Below are 26,858 nucleotides of genomic sequence, written 5' to 3'. Positions count from 1 at the left end.
CACTGCTGTCCCAAGACTGATATCACAGGCCACCAAAACAGCAGGTCCTCAAGACATAAAACTGATATAGTTACACACAGCTGAAATGACTTGCCATAGCTCTGAAAAGCTAAATATTTCTCATTAAAAAAAGAAAGCCCTCATAATATACAGAATACTGACAACTCCTATGTCACAATCTCAGACGGAGAAGCCAGATTTCCTTTCTCATAGCTTTAAGGGACACAACTCTACTTCTGTACTAACATCACAACACTTTTAGCAGCAATATAGCAGGTAGTCTTTTCATCATGAATAGTAGCTATAGCTACAGGACTCCTCTCTTGTTTGATACTTGGACTTTTAAAAATTTTTTTAAATTTATTTTCAGGAAGTGAACAAGCAAATCCTCCCACTCTTATCAATCACATGGGTATTCAGTGACTTGCATGACTCACAAAATCTATTCCACTGCCAGGAGACAAAAGACATTCATTAAAATAGGTAAAACAAAACAAAATGAAACAAAAAAACTAAACCCAAACCCACCCAGACATGTATATTAAAAATACCCCAAAACCCAAAAGCCCCAAACAAAGCAAAAATCCCCCAAAAGCCTAAGGAAAAAATGACTCCACACAAAACAACCCCAAACTAAATAAAAAAAAAAATCCAACCCAAACCCCACAATAAAATCAAACCACAAGTCTGTATCAAATTAAAAAGAAACAAACAAAAAAACCCCCTTAATCCAACAAAACCCAAATCCAAAAATTAAAATAAGGCAATAGCTATTTTATGCCTCTTCCATGGCTTCTTTAGCAACTACATAGATTTCATCTCCCACTGGAATACTCTCTGGCTACATTCCATTATCCCTACTGTAGGAAATCTCTTCGCATTTTAGAAATAAAATTATATACACATCATAACTTAGACATTATGTTATTCTCTTGTAACTATTCACATTTAAACCCATTCATGACATTCACTTTCCACCACTTACTGCAATCTCTGAATGCAGAGGGTAGTTGGCCTGGAAGAGGCTCCCCAGGGAAGTGGTCAGAGCAGCAAGCCTGACAGAGCTCAGGAAGCGTTTGGATGATACTCTCAGGTACATGGTGTGATTCTTGGGGATGGTCCTGTGCAGGGCTAAGGGCTGGACTCCATGATCCTTGTGGGTCCCTTCTAACTCAGCATATTCTGTGATTCTGTGAACCGAAAATCAGCTTCTATTCTGTTACGTTCTGTGGTCATCACCAATTCTTGGAGGAATCTTGATTTTGTATCATTGTAAAAGATGCATTCAAATTTAATTAAAAAATTATGCTGTCAATTTGGGAAGTTAGTATATGAATTGGGTTTTCTAAACTTTGATAAAAACTATCACTGACTTTGATGAGAGAATCAATTTAAAAAAAAAAAAAGAAAAAATCAATACTCAACAAACTCAAAAGCTTTCCATACTAAGTAAGTTTCTGAATTGCAACTCTTCATGAATCCAGGGAATTACCAGGGAAATTACTCTGAAATACTATTAGGGAAAGGTAGGAAGGAACCTGACACACCTATGGTGCTACATTTGATAAGCAATTGTAAATGTTTATTGAAAAAAATAAGTGGAATAGTTAGGTATTTTTGTATTTTTACTTGAAAATATATACTTCCTTTTCAGTTTCATCTGACCACTGACCTTGCTTTGGGTCACCGTAATAATTGTGGAACAGACATTGCAAAAGCAAGCTTGCTAACACTTGTCCTGGACTTAGGGAACTGAATTGTCTTCCTAGAAGTCTCTGAGTATGTAAACAATTCTTAGTTCATACTAAGAACATTCATACATTCATCAAGAGAATGAGACTCTGGTCACTATTTTTGTAAGAAAATTGTACTGAGAAAACATGAAAAATACTATAGATAGCAGCAAAAATCTAGAACATACGTGAAAACATGGTTTTAGTTGTAAACTCTGCTGTTGCACCCCTGTTTAGAGTGGTATAGTGTCCCTTCACTTTGAGTACATTTGAACTTTGGCAGCATGCCTGACCTGCTTTTTTCAAGATCCACAAAGAAACATCAAGAGAACATGAAAGCCAAATTCTGAATTTTTAAATGTCAAGACTCATCCCTTTGGGGTCACAAAGGAAGAGACCAGATCCTTTTTAGGATTACCGAGCCAATGAAGAAGATTAAATAATTTGTCTCAGAGGGAAAAGTTAGAGCAAGTCTTTTTCAAAACATAGAATATTTACTGCATTGATGCAATTTCCTTAGCAGATACAAGAAATTAAATTACATTACTATTAAAGCCAAAACCAATAAAGCACTTCAAGTACAAATGGCAATAAATGGGAACATTCTTATTAACAGAATTGGAAAATTGAGAGAGGTATGAAGCAATAAAATTGTAATCTTTTTAAATTAGGCTTCCTCAAGTGCTCTCAAAAAACACATAAATATGCCAGTTGTCTGTTCATGAGACTAACTTTTAATTTTACTATTTCATATTATTCCACACAATTTCATACAAGTGAAACAATAAGCACCATAATGCTTTTAAAAGTATAAGGATAGGAGATCATCCCTTACCATACCTCAACCCAGACATGCTTCCTTAGATGATGAAAACACATAGAAGATAGTTTGACACAGAAGGTACTTTCAAGGCCTGAAGAAGAAAATGGGGACAAAAAATGTCATGTAATTTTAAATCCCATCTCTCCAGCAGCAAAAGTGAAGCCCAAACTTATATAACAAAAAAGCAAACCTGTGAAGATATAGTTAGTTACAGAAAGGATAAAACAGTTAAACAAAACCATCAAAATCTCAATTCACAAGTCTTACACAAACTACTCTGTGTAAGAAAATATAGTGCAGTTCTGTTTGATACACAGACCACGAAAAAGATGCAGGCTAAATATTTTCTAGAATTTCTCTATAAAACTAGAAATGCAAAAAAGGGATAACATATTTCTCTCATTTTCTTCCACGTGCTAGCATGTACTAAACAAGCAAACATAGCAAAGCTTTACTTTCACAAGGTTTAGATGGGGGGTGGGGGGAGGAGGATACAGGAACGGCTTCTGTGGAAAGCTCCCAGAAACTTCACCCATGTCTGACAGAGCCAATGCCAGCCAGCTCCAGGACAGACACAATGCTAGCCAAGGCTGAGTCCATCAGTGATGGTGGTAGCCCCTCTGCGATAATTGTAGTTAAGGGGGGAAAAGTGCACCCTGCACAACAGCGATTGCACTCAAAGAGAGGAGTGAGAACATGTGAGAAAAAGAGCCCTGCAGACACCAAGGTCAGTAGAAGAAGGGGCAGAAAGTGCTCCAATCAGTGGAGCAGTTTCCCCTGCAGTCTGTGATGAAGACCATGGTGAGCCAGGCTGTTTCCTGCAGCCTGTCGAGGTCCATGATGGACCAGAGACCCACCTCCAGCCCATGGAAGAGTTCATGCTGGAGCAGGTGGGATGCCTGAGGGGGGCTGTGACCCTGTGGGAAGCCCACACTGGAGCAGTCTCCTGGCAGGACATGTGACCATCTGGAGAGAGGAATCCACATTGGAGCAGGTTTGCTGACAGGATTTGTGACCCCATGGGAACTCATGCTGGAGCAGTCTACTCCTGAAGGACTACACCCAGTAGAAAGGAGGGAGCAATTAATCAAGAACTGCTGCCTGTGGGAGAGACTCAAGTTGGAGAAGTTCATGTAGGAGTCCATGTAGACTTCATGTCTCCCATGGGAGGGACCCCACGTTGGAGCATGAGAAGAATGTGAGGAGTCCTTCCCCCAAGGAAGAAGGAGCAGGAGAGATAATATGTGATGAAGTAACTGCAGCCCCCATTTCCTGTCCCGCTGTGCTGCTTGGGGGAAGAACGTAAAGAATTCAGGAATAAACTTAATCCTGAGAAGAAGGGAGGGGTGGGGAGAAGGTGCTTTTAAAATTTAGTTTAATTTCTCATTACCCTACTCTGGCTGGGTTGGTAAGAAATTAAAATAATTTCCCTGAGTTGTCTGTTTTACCCTGATGGTAATTGCTGAGAGATCTCTCCCTGTCCTTATCTCAATTCATGAGTCTTTCATTGTATTTTCTTTCCCCTGTCCAGCTGAAGGGGGGAGCGATACAGTGGTTTTAGCACCTGGTATCCAGCCAGGGTTAAGCCACCACAATAGGTTACACGCAGACGTAACAGGATATCATTAATAAAACCACTTATGCATGTAACACCTCAATCCTAGCTAAGTAACTTTAAAAGAGATCATAAAACTTAAAAGAAACATCAAACAGTAATGTCTTAAAAAATTCTTACTTTTATTTTAGCATAGTGATAAAGTATAACAGGAAGAAGTTTGTCCAGAGGTTAGTTTACTCAGCTTCTCAGTTTTCAGTTCTATCTTCACTTGTGAAAGTTAGATCAATTCATGAGTGCAAACAGGGATAGCAGATTAATGTAGACAATTTATCTTGTACAGATTCATGCTGCTTGAACTTCTCTGCTTATTAGAAATGAAACAGGAAAAAAATACGTATTGCATTTGGCTGATGTTGAGCTATTAATACATTTCAGCTCATATTGCAGCAGCAAATATGTCGTAAGCAAAGTTGTGGTGAAACTACTTAAACGCTTAAAGATTCTCTGTAAATATAAACTTAACTCTCTGTTGTTCATTACACTCTTTAGTGAAAATAAACATGTAACACCTGAAAATGGATTGCTCATTATGGATAAGTATACTTCAACAAGCCTCAGCTCGGCAGAACTACTCCTGATTCCCAACAAGCGGAAATATCAGCAGAGCAGGTTGTAAAAATAGGCTCTAAATTGGAAGATTCCTGTGCATGGGAAGCTATTTCCACATGGCACCAAAATTTGAGTGGTTTATGATCAAGAAAAAGGAAAATCAGGATTAGTCACCTCAGTTAGTTCATCTGTTCCTGATTTTATTCCAGGTATCTCCTGACCAATTGATGGTTATTTTTCCAAGAGCATGTGGTGATAGGACAAGGGGTAATGGTTTTACACTGAAGGAGGGTTGATTTAGATTTGAGAGTGGATTTTTTACAATGAGGGTGGTGAAACACTGGAATAGCTTGCCCAAAGAGGTGGTGGATGCCCCATTCTTGGAAACATTCAAGGTGAGGTTGGATGGGGCTCTGAGAAATCTGATCTAGTTGAAGATGTCCCGGCTCATTGCAGGAGGGGGCTGAGGGGTGGACTAGGTGGCCTGACACACCAGAAGTTTTAAGATGAGAAATAAAAGTAAAAAAACAAGAGCAATTGATCTCCTTCTGAGAGATACATATTATTTTCTACTGAATACCTGCATAAATTTTTCCCCTTCCATACTTTAAAAATAACTCAGCAGCATAGTTTCCAAGTAAAGTCTCAATTAAAATATAATTACAAATTTCTGGTACATCTGATGGAAAAAAGATACTAGTATACTTTCATAATTTATATTTTTGACTACAGTTTAGTGTTGAAATAATTTAATGTTGAAATAGCAGCAACATAATTTAGAGGAATTTTAAATTAAATCAAATTAAGAATAAATGAGACATTTTCTTTTTTTTGCACTGCCAAACCTTTCATTAAGCACAAACCTTTCATTAAGGTGGGATGCTACTGTGAGGTTTAGATTTGTCCAGGAAAGCAGTGATTTGAAAGACTTGCATATGTGAGTGCAAAGAACAAAAAGTCTTGGCATGATTTTTCATTTTATCACCTTCAAACACAAAAGTCTGAATGAATCAGTACTAATCAATGCATTCATATAAAAGTTAACAAGTAATTTCTACATATATTTGTGATAAAAAATGGGAAAGGTCCCCCACTAAAATAATTATGAAGCTTCACAGGTTTAGGGGAAATATATTTCTTGATGAATCTTTCATATGCTCAGATTTCTCAGGTTTTCCTCCTCAGATATCAATTCTAAAAATCACCTAAGACTATTATATACAACATAAGAGAGTACCACAAAGAGATATACATCACTTCCAACAATATTACAAAAAAGTATTAGAGGAAAAAAAACCAACAACAATAACAAAAAAGCATTGGTCTGGGAAGAGTGTTAAGCAAATGTCTTGAATTAAAGTTGTGGTGCAAATCACTTTCAATCATGACAGCAGGAACAGTATTTGTGGATATATTTGCATATTACAAATAGTCTGCAAGTACTACACCAGTCCTTGTACTAGAATTGGCTTTAAATGAGAGCTAACATTAATCTAAAGACACCAATCTCTTTTATAGTTTAAAATATCATCTTACTAAAAGTACTATGCACAATTTTTCAGGCTCTTTCCATCTAGTCTCACAGCCATACTTATTAACATTTCAGAGTTTACCTGTCAGCAATGGTCTGAACAGATCAAGACCCATGAAGACAGCATGACACAGCTGAGGCTTAAGATTGTCACAAACGTCTTGTATCTAAAATAACCCACACTTCTTCCAGTACATCTGTTCTAAAAAAGACTCTTCCACATAATCCCTCATTAATGAGGAGCCCCTTGGTAAACAAAGCCATTCTAACTGTACTCTTGAGAGCCCTGAAGTTAACACATATGCAAGTGACTGCTGTGGGTTGTCCTGAAAAGTATATCCATTTCACAGGAAATTATTAAGATTAAGTTGACTGAATTTTATTTTGAATGGTTATGTTCAATGGGAACATACCAATGGGATACTTGAGTCCAGTTTCAACTTTTTTTCCATATTAATGTGATTAGACCTTTGGCCATGTTGTTGCACAACTTTTTTACTGAAATGGAGTAGAATAGCCTATTACCTGCATTCTGGTTTTGTCAGAAACCTATGTATCTTTGTAATTTTTAAAGGAGTACTAAGACTGATGTCTATACATTAACAAAACATTTACTCTCTCATTTAGCACCTTCTTTTACAGTTTAACTTCACATTTTTCAATAGCAAACTGCTCAGCACAATCTTGTACTGCTTCAGATTATCCTCTCTCTAGTGTTTTCTGCTTAATCTAATTCTCTCTTTCTATTCTTAGTGGCTTTCCATCATACTTAAGCACAAGAATGCCTAGAAGAAATGAGAGGATGAACTTTCCCAATATCCAAGATCCTGTCATAGATAAGCCAAAGAAATACATTCTGTACTGTTTAACTTGACCTAAGTTGATGTCTAGCATTTCTTTTGAACAAGAAACAAAGGGTAGGAAAGCAAAAGAGAAACAGAATAAAAACCATTCTGTGGAACCTTCATTCATTAATGCGATTCAAAGGGATAGTGTGAGCGGCTACAAGGATCATTTAAAAATATAAAATATTAGTAACTTAACCTATCATTCTAATATTTGGAATAATTAAATGAAGTTGGGATTAATATATGACAATTGTGTGTGCAGGAGGGGAAACGAAAGCAAGCCAACCAAATTTATGTATGAAAATGTCTGCAAGGAAGGATCCCTTCACCCTTACAGTGGCATCTTTACTTGTATTCTAAAAAAAAAAAATATTTTGCAGTGCAAGCATCCACTCTGAAATTGTTCTATGGTGAGACTTGTCCATTCCTTGTTCTGCTAATCTCCCCTCCATTACTTCTCTAAAGAAAAACAGTGTTAGAGTTGAGAGAGATAATTTTCTAACACAAAAGATCTGTTCTCCATCTCCCGTAATTTAGCTATGAAGACTCAGCTTTCGTAATCACTAAAAACTGTGTTGTAAATGAAAAACATGCCTAAAAATATGAATTTGCAAAGACAAGAAATATGTGGGCAAATTTAGATATTAAATTAGAAACAGAAACCATCTATAAACTAATACAGTAACTCAAGCGTACTTAGATTACTGATGAATTTAATTTTTTTACTTGGATGATGGCTACCATCAGTCTATCTCAGAGATAAGCCTTGAATCTCTCAGCACCTTGAGTTCTACTGTTCTACAAACTAAGAGTTAAAGCCTGCTTATACCTGAACAGCTTTTCACTTGACAGAGTTTGGTTAAGGCCAACATCATTGTGACTGCTTGTCTTAATCAAGTATGAATTCATCTTGTATTAGAAGTTTAAGTTATAGCTGAAATTTTCCAGGTAATACAGTCTTAAAAAATGTTATTAATTAAAATTAATTACAAAAAGTCTTATGGAAATGTTAAAGGATACTTTTAATCACATCTGTACACCTAGAGATTTTATCTGCAAAGATCAAAGGATCTGTATAAAAAATGTTTCCTGGTTATATGTCTCTGAAGACTAAGAAATACTCAATGTATGTTTTCTATTGCACATTTCTGCTCAGCTGTTTGTTTTTCTTCTCTCTGCTCACCCTCCAAGAGATCAATTAAAGACAGAAAGGTGGTAAGAAAGGAAAATACAATCAGTTTTAAAATAAAAAATTTGATATATTATGTGACAGGTTGTAAAAATTTAGTTTACTACAATGAAAAGATTTACTGACAATAGGAATGCCTTATTGATTACAAATCAAAACTATGCAACTGTTTATCATTTTAAGCTAAAACAGACAAACTGAAATGTACGCAGTATTGTGAAGGGATGACAGGACCAAGTGAGATGGAAATTGTTTTTTGAGTTTTCAAATAAGCAAACCAAGAAACTTTCCATGTAACTTTCATAATTTTTCTATGTATATGATGTTCAGAAAAGCTTTCAGAACACTAGATATAATAACCATTTTCTTAAGAACAAGAAACAATGCTGTTTTCTGTTAAATGTGTCAGTATTTGCTTTAATTCATCTGGCAATGAGAATGACTGCTGCTGAATGTAAGTTGTAAAAATTTCCCTTCAGCTAGTTATATCTGTTGGCAACCCTGAACACGAGTGATCAGGTTGTCAACAGTTCCATGACTGAAAGAATAGATTTAAAAGACAGATAGACCATTTCTTTTCCCATTTTTTTTCTATACGCACATATTTTCTATGTAATGTTTCTATATCTGTGGCTGATTTGAATCATTGAGGTCGGCCTGAAGAAGTTAATTTGCTAGTTTAACTTATGTGTAGTTTCAGCCTTGTTTTATTCATAAATAAGTGCAATGTTCTGCTATGTATTTTGTGACCAAATATCTCTCCAATGCAGAAAAAAACCCCCCACACTCACACACGACTGTGGAAATATTTGTGTTAAAATTAATTTTATAGTCTGACTACAAAGCATTTTAATTTATATGAAGACATAAATTAGATGGCAAGCTGATATTCATTGAAATAAGAGATGAAACCTACTACCTGCTGATTACTACTCCTTAAAGTTGTGTGTATAAATAAAAGGAGAATATACAAGCATATGAGGCAGAAGTAAAGAAAAGATTCAAAAGCTTGATATTAATAGGCTTTCATACTCAAGAAAACACTCAGGAAATAACAAAATCACCTCATCTTTGGCATGAGTTTTTTCTTCCTTACTGGTTTTCAGCAGATTATAATTCTGTGGATTTTTGATTTTCATGCTGAGTGAGAACACCTGCATTGGTATTAGCTTTTGCTACATTTCCTGCTGAGGGTCTCCCTGGGCAGCTGTGAGGAGACAGCAAATTGTAGATCCTTTCTGGCAGGGAAGGTAGAAATGCCAAAGGTACCTGGCCTGAGTGCTTTGCACTAGAGCCCTAGATTTCTCCGTGAGGATAGAAAATTATTTCCTTCTGGTCCTCTCTCGGTCACCTAATACTTCCCCTTAGTTCTCTCTGACTTGTGCAATACGTTTAGATGAAACTAAGAAATATATGACAAAATTTCCTCTCCTAAAGTTCAAACCATGTTTTTTTTTATAAAGGCCTAAGCACACTGTTAGTTTGTACTAGCATGGTTTACTAGCATCTAGTATTTCATTGGATTTATGTTTCACTGAAATGAATATATTTTCTGTGCCAGAGGAAGACTAGATTTAACCGAAGTCAGAAAGAACATAGATAGGAACCTTTTACCTGAGGCTAAAAAGCAGAAAATATTATGTTTATGCTGATGCTTTATCCTATGAAAGAATTACCATCAACCAGTGCCAACAGCTGCAACTTGAAAAGTAGAACCGATATAGTCTGTCATCTTAATGTGCTGCTCCTCATTTGAGGAAAGTGGATAATGTACAGAACCAAAGAAGTGGTGATAGCTTGTTCCTACTTTGCCTGATATTTTTAATGTTTGAAGACACTGCATTTTGAATAGATATCCTGATTAGATACCCTATCCAAGTTTTCATCAAAGCCTTGTTAAATGTAGATCATCTAAATACACAAAAGAAGGAAGATCTTTGGGAGAGATAACACATCTTCAAAAAGCTTGCCCAAAAAGATTACTTTTATTTTCATCAATATAAAAATGTCTATCACAAAATATTAACTACCTGTGCAAATATTTTCTTACTCAAAATTTATACATTTATGTATTTTATAATTCTCTTAACATATATATGGTGTGTCAGTTGTACTAACGTAGGAAACAAATCAAGGTTTGTAAAAGTCAACAGAATACAACTAAGAAAGAGAATAGGTAACCTAATATCAAACAGGAGAAGATTAGAATCTAGTTGCGATTCTTGAAATAGACTACAACTAAAGTTAAAAGCTAATCTGGTATCTCCTTTTTTTTTTTTTCTGTGAGCACATAGCCACAGGTAGCTCATTTTTTTTTTCTGCTGATAATATTAATATTCTAGAATGGGAGTTATGGAGAATTTTGATAGAGATAGGTAATTAAGCAGTTTAAAATGTATTTCTGTTATCTATACGAAATTGTGCTGAAATCAAGACAATCTTTGCTTCAATAAAATCTTCCGTATATACTATGGTACAAATAAATTGCTAGCTTGGAAAACTGAACTGCACTGAGTTATGGAAACAACTAGAACTTTTGATAATATTTTTGTATTCACCTTATTGTTTATATAATATTTAAAATAACTATTTTCCTATCTATTTACCTCTATTCTTTTGTTCCGATAGTAACCAAACATTCTCTAGGAAATACTTGCTTCTCAAGCAATATTTGTGCTACAGATATCATTTTTTATAAATCTAATAAGGTATGAAACCACAGATTCAGATTCTGACAAAGAAGTCATGGCTATAGTTACATTAAAATGTGACTCCTGTCACCATGGCAAAGTACAAAAAGAAAAAATGTTGTAAATGGAAAATTTTTACTTCTCAATAAAACTGTCTCAGCAGCAAAAATGTTCTGGGAGAAATCAGCACATGTGCTATCATTTCCAATTAAGTGAGAAACATCTGTTCTGCCACCTTTTGCAGATTGAACATAAACATATTGCTGTTTTCAGATGTTTGTTGTTCAGTTATATGGCTACATTCTGAGAGAAACGTTCATAGACATTTCCAGGTAGTTAGAAACATACTGTGTTTCAACTTGACTCTATGTGCCTCCTGCATGGGAAAAGATTAAATCAGCTTCTATATCACTTATATTAACAATTTTTATGGCTTAGGTAAGAGAGTCCTGATTGGAGATGACTAATGAAGCTGAGAAAATGGTACAGGCACTTGGGCTTAAGAATAACCTGTTACAAATGAAGGATACCAAGGACATTTTGATAAACAGTTAAGTCACTTGGTAAATTATTTAGCCATAATGATATTTACAAGACTTTAAAATTAATAACAAACAATGTTTTTTCTGTTCTTTGGAACACAATGTACTTCATGCACTGTGAGTCAAACTAGAGTATCCAAATTCAACATTACTGTATGGTTATATGAAGTATTTGTACTGTCAAAATAAGCTTAAAAATCAAATAAGGCAGAAATCTTGCCTAGTTTATTTTCAGAAACAAACACTTTGAGCAGATATTGAAGTGTGAAGATGAACAAAGTTATTCACTGAATTCCACCCAGCCCAAATCTGCCATGAGACTGGGACAATAAGGAAGTACTTAAATAACAATTCAACCTGTGTATTGCAAAGTACAATAGTTATAGAAACTGTTTCAAGAGGCTTTGGTTGAGATACACTATACATGTGTATGAAATAGTAAATCTCAGTTCCTTGTCCACAGACTTCAGCAAAAAAACCCCACCAAATCTCTATAAAGCAGATTTCAACAAAAGTGAAAGCATCATAATTCTCATCTTCCCATAGAGAATTTAGGTGGAAAGTTATTTGACTTTATTGTACTTACAAGCACCTCAGTAGCAGAACCATGAAAAAAAGCAAATAATGTCCTGAGCCTCAATGCAATAGTACTAACTAGTCTGTATTACCTCCCTCATGGTTAAATTTCAGCTGCCATTTGAATCGACACTGATATATTCATTACAAAACCGTAGCATTTCTTTTGGACATCACATCCCTTGATGAGAAGTCTTGTGCATAGGACTTCTTACTGCTAATATGCTCTGCATACAGTTTTGTGCAAGGTATCAGGGTACCACAGAGGCTGTGATGGTGGCGGGGGGTCCCCCTGGTCTGTTAGGAGCAGGCAGCTGGGTGGCAACAGGGCAGCATGGGGCAGCTCCCTGGGGATGGGGTTAGGGACAGGCAGAGCTGAGATGTGGGCCTGACTCATGTGGGGACCCATGGCCAGGCAGGGCAGGGCTGTGGGGAACTGGAGACCAGCCTGGCTGGGGCATTGCTGGGGCAGGGGACACAATGGGGTCCTGGGCTGTGGGCAGGGGCAGGCAGGGCTAGTCATACCACAGGGCCACGGCCCATCTAATGATGTATTTTTTTCCACTTCAGTCAATATTGGATATTTTAAATCAAATCAATATAAAACAAAACTGTATTAGAGAAATCAAAGTTAATTCCATACAGGAATTTAAGAATATATACTTGACCTTTGTTACCTTTGACAGTTATCTTTCATCAGTGTACCTTTATACTTGACCACGACTTCATAGCTGAATTTAGGGACGTGAAATTCAAAGCTAGACATTGAATAGATCATACTTTTATGATGCATCCATCTTAAAAAAATTATACTATGTTCTTTTGCCCTTTTTTCCTCACTCTGACTTTGATTTTTTGTTTTACTGTCTTCTTGGCTTTGATACCAGTACTTTTCTCACAGTAACTTTTCTCATTAGTAGCTATGTGACCCTCTGCTGTGGGGTTCAGCTGTCCCTGGTTTGTACAGCCCCTCTGTCTGACCTTGGCTCTGGTTCGCTGAGAAAATTCTTGTTGAGGTGTGAGAAAGCAGACAAACTAAAATTAGGCAAGATATGGAAAGTGAAAACAGATGGAAGTGCAACTGTTGGAGCAGCAACAGCTAATAGCTCCAGGACTCAAAAGTACTGACTAGAACTGTAAGACCTTTCTCTACTGCCAGCTACATGGAACTGGAAGACAACCCAGCAACAGCAGCAGCAGCATGGCAGGTTGGCCTGTTTGGAGGAGCCTGGCCCTTCCCCAAGTGACAGCTTGTGTGGCCCAAGAGGGCTGAGCCATTCTCAAAGGGGTTGCAAACACGTAACCTGGGAGTTTACTACTTCTAGCCTGTTGACACATGTATTCTCTGACAAAAAAAACATCTTCATACCCCTCAGTTGTATCTCACTAGTATCTCGTGCTGAAAGCTGCCCAACTGAAGTGATGAAAGAGAAGGTTTTACAGTATCTAAGAAAAGACACTGTGTCCATTGTACAGCTAGAGAAGCATTTTCCTGTCCTATGAGAAATTAGACTAAAAAGCAATTATTATCCAGAAATTTCTAACAATCAACTGTAAAAATATAGAGGGGAAATTTAGAAAGGATAAAATGAGAGCACTTTGTGCCATTATGTAGTCATCTCAAAATTCTAAGTTGGTGACTGAAAAAGTGAATGTATTTTATTAATTTTCAAAGTAGTACTATCATTAGAATTTAAGCCCCTTTTCTCTGCGCTCATGGAATATTAATTGAAGACAGAACTTTTGCATCATGAGTTTTGTTGCTGATATGTGTTTTTAGGGAATAAACATTTTGCTGAAACACATTTCTACCTATTTGGATTTGGTGTGAGTCTTCCATTAAAATAAAGCAGACTAAGGCATGCTAGCCCTAGAACACTGAAGTTTTTAGAAACCATGTATTCATTTAGCAACACTATGGAAGAGTTCGTATAGAAACTAATTTTCGGTTACTGGCACCCATATTCTCAATGTAAGAAGCTAATAAAAGTATATCTAAATCAGCGTGGAGTGATACAAACTATTCTGATGAAATCCTGTTAAAAAATTCCTTCAGGTAGCTGGAAACATAAGATTCTCAGAGTATCTAAATTCCTGAAAATTAATGTTAGCACAGTTTCCCTTTTTTGAAACTAAGACTGCAAAACACAGGGACTGTGACTTCTCAGAAAGTCACTGGCATAGCAGGTTAATAAAGTCTGCCCTTTAAATCCTACTCTAGACTTTACCTGGGACACCCAACTCTCACATTTTCCTTGATGTTCATGGATGTTTCTAATTCATCCACGTTGTGTTATAAGGTTTAATGATAAAACTATAAAGACAGACCTTATTACAAATAATAAAACAAAAAGTTAAACTGTACTTTATGAGCAATGATACCAGGGGAAATGTAACATCTGGGATAAAGAAATGACAGAATTACAAAAACGCTTTTTCATATAATGTGTCAACTTCTCCCACATTCCCTTTTTAAGTACTTAAACTCTTTAATACTTTTTTGATATTGATATTAATATTGGTCTAATGTACAGAATAGCTATAGATCGTATATAATACTGACTAATTTAACTAAAAATCTTCACATAGAAAGATTTTTAATTAGATGTTTGGTTTATATGTTCATATTCTTCAGAGCTAACATTCTGAATATCATAAATATTCTCTCATGAGACTTCTCAATGGAAAGGATTAGAGCATGCTTCATAAATATTAGATCCCACAACAACCTTATGATAATATTTTTTTGTGCCTTTGCAGATGAAGTAAATGCATATAATGTATGTCACACAGGAAGTAAATTACATATGATATGGAATTCAGACTCCTAGACACTGTCAGATTAGAATATTTAAAAAAATGTGCAGAAACCCAATTCTTAGATATAGGAGAAAAAGAGAGTGCCAAAATAAGCAAATAAATTTGAAATACTATAAGTAAAAATGCTGGGAGGTTCCTTTTTTTCTTGAAATTCAATCAATATTTTATGATTGCCTGCCAGAACATAATGTTTTCAGGTCAATAAAAGCAGAATAATTTCTCACATGAATGGAAGAATCAGAACAGGATAACGGGATAACAGCAACACTCAAAAATATTTTTACCAGATATCTAATTTAGTCTCATATTATGTTAGCTCTTCTAGTTTCTGCTGCTGCTAATAATCACAGGATGCTGACATGTGTACAACTAGTTTCTGCCAATCCAAGCAAACTGTAGTAAGCATGCTGTAATTTACAGTTCCAAGATGTTGACAGACCGGTTCACAAGCCAACAAAACATTACTTTCTTTTGCAGCTTCAAAGTCTGAAAGGAGGACACAGAGTTCTGTGAAAATCAGTGGGATGCTGGAAAGCTAAGACATAAGCCAAGCTGTTTGTTACAAAGATGCTGGCCATCATTCCAGAGGGGATATCACAGATCTAACCCCTACAAAACATCTGGCAACAGGAATGTTTTCTACACAGGCTGTGAAAAAGTAGGCTGAGAAAGTTTTTGTTGGGGGCCTCAGCCTGGCATCCAGCTGTGTGTCGTTTTTGTGCACTACCAGTTATATAAACCAGTAATATTTTATTAATGTATATGGTCTATCTAATGCTATACTTTGTACAAGTGTTTTCCTGACAAGTATGTCTTTTTGAAATGTTGGTATTTTGAGACAGCGTTTAGAAAATTCTTCTGTAATTATATTTCTCTCAATTACATGAGGTTGAAATCCTAAAAATCTCTCTACTTGATATTGAATCTCTTATCTGGAAAATGCTGAATTTTTGCATGTGTAATCATGTCTCAAACCCCATAGATAATATGTTCATACTTTCAGATTACAGCAAGGGAAGCCAAATCTTACTTTTTGAACCGTTGAAAAACATTAGCTGTGATTCTAAGCCTCTAATCTCAGGACAACAGATGACAAAGCTAGGACATCACAGTGCAGCACTGACTGTCTAGTGACAGAAAATGTCTGGCTCTAAAAGAAAATCCACAGTACTGTTATGTTTGCTTGGATATTTTAAATACAAAGAATGATCTCTGTGGGTTCTGCTGTATCCTTCTATCTAAACAGAACAATGCCACTTGCTGCAGCAGGGCTGCTCTCCAGCTCCCACAGCTCTGCTCAGCCCACCCATGGGCCCAGGGAGGTGCCCAGTGCCTGCGGCTGAGTCTGCCCCAGTGCCCCTGGCTGGGCCAGTGGGACAGGCACTGGCTGACATGCCTTGCCCTGACAGATCCCGATGGAGACCCCTCCACTCTCTGACAGACCACGGGTCCACCAGCCCTCGCAGTGGCCCGAGGGTCTCTCTTGGTGTTTCACAGTCTTAGACGCTTGGGCTGCTGGCCCTCTTTCCCGTCTGCAAATATGGAAAGATGTCCTGCAGGTAACATGGTGAATGTGATATGGTTTAAGCTCTGCATAGCATACTGCAGTGACTTTCTTTCAAAAGGGGAAAGTATACAGAGAGATACAATACAGAAAATCATAATAGTTACCAGCCCAAGAGGTTGGTTTTCATTAATACAGTGTCTGGTTTTTATCACAGCTATTACATTAGCACCCCACAATCTACTTGCATGCTGTTGGCTCTACAAATAGAGCTCTGCAGATGTTTGCTATTATCCACAATTTAGAAACTATTTCACCAAAGAAAAGAAAAACCCTGGGAATTAATCACCCTCTTTGTCAAACAGCCCTTGAAGAAGCAAAAATGTCAGAATCATTGCAAAGAAATAAAAACGTGCCTGGATATCCATCTGAAACAATATAACACTGTTCTTATAAAACAAAAATTAATTTATTTCTCTTTTTTTTTTTCACCATGCAAGCATATTACATCCCATGCTACAGTATGTCTATAAATCCCCTCCATTACAAGAGGGAGAAAGAAAACAGACATATATTTGGCGGTATATGGACACATGCAGACCCACAGTAACAAATTAATCTGTTCAGATTCAAGAATGGTGGTGGTCATCATATGCATAGTGACACAGAAACTTGAATGAACTAAATGGGATTATGTTTGTGTAGTTAATGAGATCTATAGGTATTAAAATTACAGTGGGCAGTATTAAGAAGTTATTTTACTCATATCTAATCTGGTATAGCACCTTAGCCGGAAATTGCAAAATCATTTTCCATTTTAACTGTAGAAAATTTTAACCATGGAGTTGCCAAAAAAAGACTAAGGAAGCTACAGAGCAATTTATCCTGCAGATATTGAGTAGTGTCTCATTGACAATGCTTTCTGCATGTGTGAAATACAGCCTAGTGAGGGGAAAAATCAGATTTTTCACAGTATCAGGATAACAACATATAGGAAAATATTTAAATAAATTTGACTTTTTTTCTTTTATTTTGTATACAATTATTTCCTTAAAAATATTTCAGCCTATTTGCCCTTTACATAACTGGAAAATTGTATCTATGCAACTTCTAGTCTGCATTCTGAACACACAGTTAGTTGTGAATAGTTACTGACTACTTTGTCTGGTAAGATCAAATAAAATTAAAATCCCAGTTCTAATACAAATGCTTGCTTATGAAATTTTATGTCAACACCTCTGGTATTTATGTAGATTTGCTTACTGAAGAATAATTATGAAAATTAAATTGAGAACATAAAATAATTAAAAATGGTTAAAAGTATATTTTAAGAAAATTTATTAAAACTGAAAACTATTAATACCTCATTATTTATCCTATAGTGAGTGCAATATTTAAGAATTGCATAATCAGAATCTACTAGCTACCATCTACTAAAGCTGTCTGATTGATTTCACAGGCATAAGTAATTTCTTCATATGAAGATTATGTAAAATAACATCATTATTATTATTAGCTGGACTCTGCACAAGCACAATGTCCATGTTACAGAGTAGGTGCAATAAGAATGAAAGTATATCCAGCAAAATGCAGTATTTCAGACAAGAATATGTAGTTTTTATACTTCAAATGTGTTTGTTGTTAATTTTGAGATACAATATAGGTAAGGTCTAAACATATGCTGTGACTATTTTCAAGGCAGTGTAGTTATCACAGGAGAAGAAACCTTTGGCATCATTTAAAGATTTTTCTCTTTCCTGTAAGACACTTCTGGTTCCTACTAACAATGTAGTGTATTTCCCAAGCATTTAGCCAAATGGCTACTTCTTACAATTAGTGATTTTGCTAGTTTTGGCTTTTGACATGTTTTTTTTCAAGACCCTGGGTTGTCTCTTAAAGCTGCAGTGCATAAACACCTCACATTCTTTTTATGTGCCTCAGTTACCCAATCTTTAAAACAGGAAAATGCTTTAAGATTTTCTGAGAATTTTGCTTTATAGAATCTTCATATTGTTACTCATATGGGAACAAGCAGGGGGGGGGGCAAGCAAAAAACTGGAAAAGCTGAAATATTTCCCTGCATCTAAAGAACTGGGTAAACATGTAAACTTTATTTTATCATCAGAGAGCAGGTATATTTTAATTAATGAAAATGTTATATGGAAGTCTTAAAAATAAACAAAGACAGCCTTCAGCATGTCCAGACCATCTGTGTGGAGAGAACCCCTCTTCTGCAAAGGCTGTATCTCAACTATACCTGCTTGTTACTGCATCACCATGTGTCAGCTGACTGGAACAGGATTTATCCCAGAAGTCCCTTTATGTCCATCTTATGCCATGTTTGGTGGCACTAGTCACAGTAATCCTCTCCACCAACTTCATTTGTCCCTGGGTCGTGACTGGAATCTTTATGTAATGTGCAGTGCACCAAATCCAGTGTATTTGCTTCTTGACCTCACAGCCATTACAGATCTGCTCTGGTGTGACGGGTGAGGGGCACTGTTGGACACAGGGAGTCACCAGCAGCAGTTGGCACAGAAAAGTGCACAGAAAAGGGGGGACAGGTGCTCTGCTGAGAAGCACCTTCCTGTGCTCAGCAGCGCTGGTGACGTCCCACAGGGCATAGTCCCCAACCTCTGCTGGAGGAACTGCTCCTGCACAGCAGAGGCCTTGAACCAGTGTGAGCTCTGGAGGAGCTGTAGCTCTGCAGGGATGTGGCTGCAGGGATGTCTGGGGCCTCTGGCTGAGGTTGGAGCAAGGAGAGCTGGACTCCTTGCCAGCCTGCTCTTGTGACCAAGCAAAGTGGCTGCAGGAGGAGGTCACCAGACTGTGTAACATCAGAGATGATGAGAAATAGTTTGGTGTAAGGGCATGTGTAAGGGGAGAGCACCTGATTCATTAAAATCATCATCGAATCAAGAACCTTTTCAATGCATTGAGTATTCTTTACTCAATAATGACTAAAGGACAAAACCATAAACAATAGCCCACAGAGACACAAACTTGGTCACAAAAAGGGTCAACAGAGACAATACCAAGGACCAGCCTGGGACAGAGATTCTTTTCTGTCTTGGCACACTGGGATGGTCCTCAGTGGCTGGAAATGATGGAGGTGATGGTCACTTATTAACATCCCACAACAACAGGATCATCTCCAAGACCCTGCAGCTTCAAGAACCTTCAACGGTAATGAAAAGAGTGCAGGTAGACTCTGTGCTTATCAGGAGTAAGAAAATCAAGACTCCCATGAAGATGGAGGCTGGAAGCTGGTTATTTCTGGCACTCAGAGGAGGATTCCTGCTCCACTTTCAGATTTGCAACTTTCTGACTTGCAATTGTCATCACTTACATGACACCACCCAACCAGACAGTCATCAGTATGATGAAGAAAAGCTTTCATCAGCAGGGAACCATTGCTTTAGTAACACTATTATGTCAAATACAGACAATAACTGAAAAGTCTGAAAGGGGAAAGATAACTATTTAGAAGTGCTAAGAGGCAAGGAAACTTTTTTTTTCTTTTTAACCAATAAAATCTATTACGAAAGCATATTCTAATTCTACTTTACATCTGCTGTGGATTCAGACCTTATGAGGTATGTAAGTCGTTCACTCCTTACCGTGGGGGGACATTCCCTTATTAAATGAGTGACAGTAATGGAAGCTTGCTCTCCAATCCTGGATTCAGCACAGTTCCGTCAAGTTACAGAAGAACTTCTTGCCAAACAAATTGATGTAAATTCCAAAAGCATTATTTCTTTGTCTGCAACCATCTTTCTGTTAAAGAAAAACAACACTTGCAAATACAGGCATTCAGTTTTCTAGGCCAAGTCTAAAAATTGTCAAGATGTACAAGTAATCCTTGTTTAAATTACTCTGAATCAGGTCTTCAAGAATTCACTAATTACTTCATCCATGTGTAATTTCAACTTTTTGCCTGTCTCCTGACTCAAGTTACAAGGTTTTTATTTGCCAGGTAACATCTGCTGCACACCAAGAATACCTCTAAATTTATCTGACCACACTATTACTAATGTGCTTTGACTTAAATTACACCAGCAGCTATGTTAATGAACATTAATTTAAAGCATATTTTCTTTTGTTTTCTTCTTCTTGCCTCTTATATGCTGAATATTTTTGCTATAAAAAGATGTGGCTAAGTTAGGAAGAAAATACTGTCGAATAATTCTTTATATTTCCTCTGGATCTCCCTAAAATATTGTGAATGTGTTCTGGTTCCTATAGTCATAGTGACGGGCAAGTATTCTGGCAGTCAGCATAAGAGTTAAAATTAAAGTATGATAAAGCTAAATACACATCTTGCAGAGGACAGGTCCCTACAGTTTCATACATTTCTTTTGCATTAATTATTCTCTTAGAGTTTCAAAGTATATCAAATCAGCATGGCAACATACAGAAAATTACTGCACTAAGCATAACAGAAATTCAGATGTGCAAACCACTCCTTAACTGAAGTGTAAATGTAAGCATTACAAAAAATTACTTCAAAGTGTCTGCAAACATTACTTTAAATAAAAAATGACTGCATTAATTAAATGACTTCATGGGCACAAGTCTGATAACTACTGAATGAAAAAAAAACAACCCAGAAAGATAATCACCAACAAAAATAATTGCAATGTCAATTTTGTTTCCCTACAGTTAAAGCTGTAAAAACCACATTCTAAATTTGGTTAAGAATGTTATTTGTATTCCTTGAAGTGAATGACATGTATTTTAGGAGCAAAAATTCAGTTTGACTCCCACCCACCCCCACTCTTACTAAAATATAGATATCTAGCACTTAAAATTTACTTAGCAGAACACACCCATATGGAAAAACTGGATGGAGATTTTTATTTTTTTTTACCTAAAACCCAAGCCTAGCTGCTGGTTCAGAAGGTTGTGGCTGGACAACAGCATCTGTCCACTTAGTTGCAGCAGCTTATGCCCGTGCCCAGCTGCATTACAAGAAGGTCAGGAATCTGCTGGAGCTGTCTGAACAGGTCCCTGCTGTGGGTGCATGTCAAGGGCTACTGTGGCGGGACAGCTACAGTCATGGAAACTGGAAGAAGCTGTTGTATCACCAGAGGCGTTGCATCAGGACCTGATCGACACTGTCTGCCTGACAGTCTGGGAGTGGTGTAAGAAGAGATCTAACAATAATATCCTGTGTAATTACCTATTATGCTGTGTAATTGCTTGTAATTGCCTATTATTTAAAAAATGACGTATGCGTGAAGTATTATTAAAACTTTTCTATGGTAACAGTCCTGTTCTTGCCAGTGTTTCTATTGTAGAAAGCATTTTTTTCGTATACGAACATGTTGATCTGAACATTAAACTGGTTCTGACAGAATCTTTTGGTCATTATTTCAGTCTCTTAGAATAAGGTAAATCAGAAACAGAATATATAAACTGAATACTGAAAACATGAAAACCAAATACCTATTATTCTAAAAATTAAATTCTGGAAGAAATATGTTTTTACTCCACTTAGTCTATAATATGCTCAAATCTCTCTTGCATACAGCTCTGACAGGGAAGATTCTAGAAAAATAATCATGATCAGCCATGAGAATCAATATCTAGTACATGCTGGATAATGTGTAAGTGTTCTCAATTTGATTTTCAAATTATATAGTACCATAACGGAGGAGGTTCTAAATAAGTGATATATTATAAATGATAAAGCAAATCCAGCAAACCCAGCAAAAAAAAAGGAAAATATTGTTTCTGTAAATACATCTCAAGGCCACCAGGTGTCTCTACAATAAAAGGAATGCATATAGATATACAAAAAAAATATAATGCTAAAGAAAAAAAAATTCAGTCTTCAACACACACACAACCCTCCACCCAAAAAAAACCCCAACAAACAACCAACCAAAAAAAAAAAAAAAACAAACCAAAAAGAACCAACCAAACAAAAAAAGCCCCAAATTCTAAGGATCAGTTCAATTTTAAAAACTAAAGTTATATGGAAAGGCAAATTGTTAATGCAGGACCAGACAAGTCCTACTTCCAGTGTCAACAGTATTAGTGTGATCAAAATTATGTTTTTAATTCAGATTCTACTTCATGTTGCACCTTGTAAAACCTGCAAGCATTCTCATGCAAGGCACGTAAAAATTCCTCAAAGTGTACCAGATCATGTGTTCTTCTAATTAAACATGAATTTATTTCAGTACAAGTTTATTAGTACTTTGAACTTAATTATGATTCATGAAAAATGTGTCATTTTATGGCACAGACTTAGGTACTGACACAAATAAACTGGTACAGACCCACTATCATAGGTGCAGTCACTATAGGAAGATACTACATGGCAGTACAGCTTATTCTTGTAGTAAAAGAGAAATAAAGAGCACTGATATCAACTATTTATAGCAGCATATTGCGCATTAAAACATTCAATACTGAGTCATACAATTACGGATGATCTTGTTTGTGATAGTACTGGTATTACACATGAAGAGAAACGCTTCTGTTGCTGGCATGTAGTTATACAAGTGCACAGATGTGTTTTCTAAAAATATCACAACACGATAAGTGTTTGTTTACAAACGAGCACTTATCTCTTTTGAATTAAAGTAAACATCCTCCCTCCCCCTTCATTACAGCAGTCTGTCTGGTTTATGTGAAAAGCTATTTGAGTAATATTTATTCAGATTTTTGTTCTGCTTAACATGTCCTGACACCAATTCTTAATTGTGAGCACTGTAATTTTAACTTTTTGATAAAAGGTAAATACCAAGGAGGTGAATATTCTTGAAATGCAGAACATCTGTTCCTTATGAAGTAATAAGAAATAAATTTTTCTATACTTTCAAAATCTCTTTTAATTTTGAAATTACTAAGCTAATTCTTGGACTACTTCTGCTAAAATTAAAATATATATTTTCCCACACTTTCTCAGATTTCACACAACTGAAAGGAAAACATGAATAGCTGAAAAACTTTTTGTATAAAATCTTCGTGTAAATGTTCAGAAATGCCATTTTGATGTTTCCAAATTTCATATAACAGTAAATATATTTAGTACATAAGATACAATGAAATAAAAATATACAGTAAAATTTATATAAAACAAATAGTAATATATACCCCAAAATAGTAGCATCATTGAGGGATACTACTGGCGGCAAAATTAGAAGGCATGTGAATTTCTCGATTTGCCTTCTTCATTAGATAGAACCTGTTGTCTTTTCCACATCTCAGGTTCTTGACTTTTCTTAACTTCTCTTCTTCCCTCCCTATCATAAGCTCTTGGTGTGGGCCACATTATTAATTGACCACTAAACCTACCTCCAAAACTTTGTCCATATCAGAACACTCTTACATCTTCCTCTGTGCCTCCTTTTCTTGTTCAAGCTCTCATTTTGCTTTCTTTCCTCTTTTTCCCACATCTTTCTTCTTTCTTTCTATTCTTCTATCCCCTTTCTATATTTTTAATCTGATCCTTCTATACAACCTTTCATGCCTGGCTGGGCAATGCTGGGAAGTCTCCTTTAGTATGGTGTCATGGATACATTATCCACTGTATAATAATAAAGATGCGTAAAAGAATTTTAATAGTCTAAGTATTTTATTTATGCAAATGTGTATTGAAATCAACCTTGATATTCTGTTTACAAGGTAATGAATTTTAGACAAGAATTTATTTGAAAGAGATTATTTCACTTAAAGCAAAAGTACATACATTCCAGTAAAACTAAGTCTGCACTGTATAATTTAGATGGAGCTACAGGTAAACCATCCTTTTCCCTGCCCTTCATACAGGTCAAGAAGAGTGGACAGACTGCACAAACAGATCGAAAATCTTGCAACAGCAAAATTGCACTGTAAAACCACCTTCAGCAGGCCATGGGGCAAAGCTTAGAACTTGTCTTTGTTGAATTTCCCTTCTAATAGGTTAAAAAAAAAACCCTACTCTTTGGGACAGCAGGACCATTAAATCTTCCTACATGATATGGATTGGAAGGAATCTTTGAACCCTTGATGTTCAGTTTCCAATGTTTCATTGATTGCTGATCTCCCTATAATTCCCACTTTTTCCTGCAGTACCTCCCAGGATTTCGATAGTATTCTCTGTGCTTTTTGCTTCTTATCCTTCGTGGTCTTTTTTTTTTTCATATCTTCTGCTCAGTGCATATACCAAATCATCTCTTTTCTACACTAAGTTCTCCAGTGAATTTAGTAATCTATTAACAGTAATACATTAATCCTGTATCTTTTTCAAATGAAATATTCATAGTAGAAATAAGAAAAACACAAAAACCCCTTGACATTTCTCTAGACCTCATCCGTCATTATCCAGTTTATTTGTTTTGCATGTTACACGCTGTTCCCACGATACTTTTACTTGGCTGCAGTGCAAGAACTATCTTTTACATACATTTTATGCAGTAAAGCTTCATCAAAAACTGTATAAATAAATATAGCACAGTGTTGTGTATGTGGCTGTACATAAATTTAGTTACAAAGAAGTAAATATAAAGTGACTCCTTCAATTTCAAGATAAAATATTTCAAGAATACAGGCTTGTACTCTATTGCAGAAGACAACCCTGGCTTCTCAAATGCAAAAGTTTAACAATCATATTCCATTATTTGCAAAGAGAATAAAGTTCAAAGCTAACAAATAGGATCTAGAGGGATTTATTCAAATCCATACAAAACTATATAAAATGTTTATTTCACTTTAAAAGTTATTTAAAGCCAACCATGAACTGTCTGAGTAAGAAAACAGGATTATACTAATTTAAGAGTTACTTAGCTATCCCCATTTTCTCCTGTATGGATTTTCTACTAAAGGACTGATGGAGTAAATTGTTTTCATTGTCTCAGTCTAGACAGCAGCTCGATTAAGATCAAAAAGATGCCAGCTTTCATTTGATCAGGCATACAGATGGTATTTAGCTAACCGTGGTATACAGAAAGTGAAATGCATGGAAAAGAAATTCTCTGCATTCAATGAATAATTGTCACAGTTTATCCACTACAGATGTTAGGCATGTATTAGGTGGGGGGGGGAGGGGAAAAAAAAAGTGAAATAGTGTTTTTAAGACCTAATGTTGTATAATCCCTCAGTGAAATATGGGTAAGAAAAAATATGTCTACCATAGGCCAGAGTCAGATACTTTAGAATTCTAATGTGAGCTATGGCATATACTCTCAGGCCTTGACCTGTTTCTCAGCCAATGGACTTATGGAAGTTAGCTTTTCCAACGGGTGGACAACTCCGGGAATCATTTGATGAATCCATCATACTTCACCCACAAAGCATTAATTGAAGGGGAGGTCTTTGCCAGACTAGGTATGGCCTAGTGAGGAAGGTAATGAACGATCAGGAAGAGAACGTGTATCCACATACATGTAAATACAAGCAGGTATACACACATACACATGCACACAGAGCAGCCCAAGAATGAGGCAAATTCCTTTTCCAACAACGATCTCAAACATTTGCATGTACAGCTGAAGAAAGTAATTCTGCTATAGGGAGAAAGGTGTATGTAAGAACTTAGACTACAGGAGTCAAAACTGAGAAGGAACAGAACATGGAACCACAGAATGGTTGAGGTTAGGAGGGACATCTAGAGGTCATTTGGTCCAAAACCCCTGCTCAAACAGGACCATCCAGAGCTGGTTGCTTAGGACCATGTCCATGTGGCTTATGAGTATCTCTGAGGTGGAGGACTGGTAGGCAGTGGTCAGTCACCCTCACAGTGAAAAAGTGCTTCCCGATGTTCAGAGAGAACCTTCTGTGTTTCATTTTATGCCCATTGTCTTTTGTCCTGTCAGTGGGCATCACCGGAAAGAGCCTGGCTTTGTTCTATTTGCATCCCCCTTCAGGTGCTTATACACATTGATTAGGTCCCCCTAAGCCTTCTCTTTTCCAGGCTGAGCAACCCCAGCCCTGCTTTCACTCAGCTTTTAAAAAAACCTTTCACAGCAGGATTCTTTGACCTTTCAGAACCTGCAGATCTCCACTGACAGAGAAACGAGGTACTTGAAAATAGGAAAGACTGTAACAGATTTGTACGAGAGAAGCAAAAGAGAAAGTTACAGACACAGAGTAGCACGGAACAAGTGTTTCACACAAGTTGAAGGAGGGCTGCTGACACCGCAGCCAAGTGGTGCGGGATGAGCTCTACCCACGGCAGACAGCGGGCAACATGACAGATGGCACACGTGTTCTCGCTCAAAGGAGGACGTGGGGTTTTTTTTGCAAGGAACCAGAGCATTGATCCAACTGAACGAGTCTCCCCACCGGGGAGATGACAATGTCCACCCGCGCCGCGTCCCGTCCCCGTGTCACGGTGTCACACTCGCCTCCCTCCTCGCTGCCTCCAAGGGCGCCCTTTGGCGGCGCGGAGACCCCCGGGCCGGGCCGGACCGTGGGGGTCACCGTGCCCTCAGCCAGACCCACA

General features: G+C 36.8%; 1 long non-coding RNA gene across 1 annotated transcript in view; it reads left to right on the top strand.

Annotated features, from left to right (window-relative positions):
- The window catches only part of LOC113965102, a 32,118-nt gene extending 15,779 nt beyond the window's left edge, over nucleotides 1-16,339 (top strand). Inside the window, exon 5 of the long non-coding RNA XR_003533438.1 lies at nucleotides 15,397-16,339. This is a non-coding gene — a long non-coding RNA (uncharacterized LOC113965102). The remainder of the gene's footprint in view (nucleotides 1-15,396) is intronic.
- Nucleotides 16,340-26,858: the final 10,519 nt, after the last annotated feature.

This window comes from Neopelma chrysocephalum, unplaced genomic scaffold (assembly GCF_003984885.1).
Source record: "Neopelma chrysocephalum unplaced genomic scaffold, ASM398488v2 Primary Assembly neopelma1_22b, whole genome shotgun sequence".
In the NCBI taxonomy this organism is placed as follows: Eukaryota; Metazoa; Chordata; class Aves; order Passeriformes; family Pipridae; genus Neopelma; species Neopelma chrysocephalum.
The sequence above is the reverse complement of the archived record's forward strand: the minus strand, read 5'-3'. Positions and strand labels throughout refer to the sequence as shown.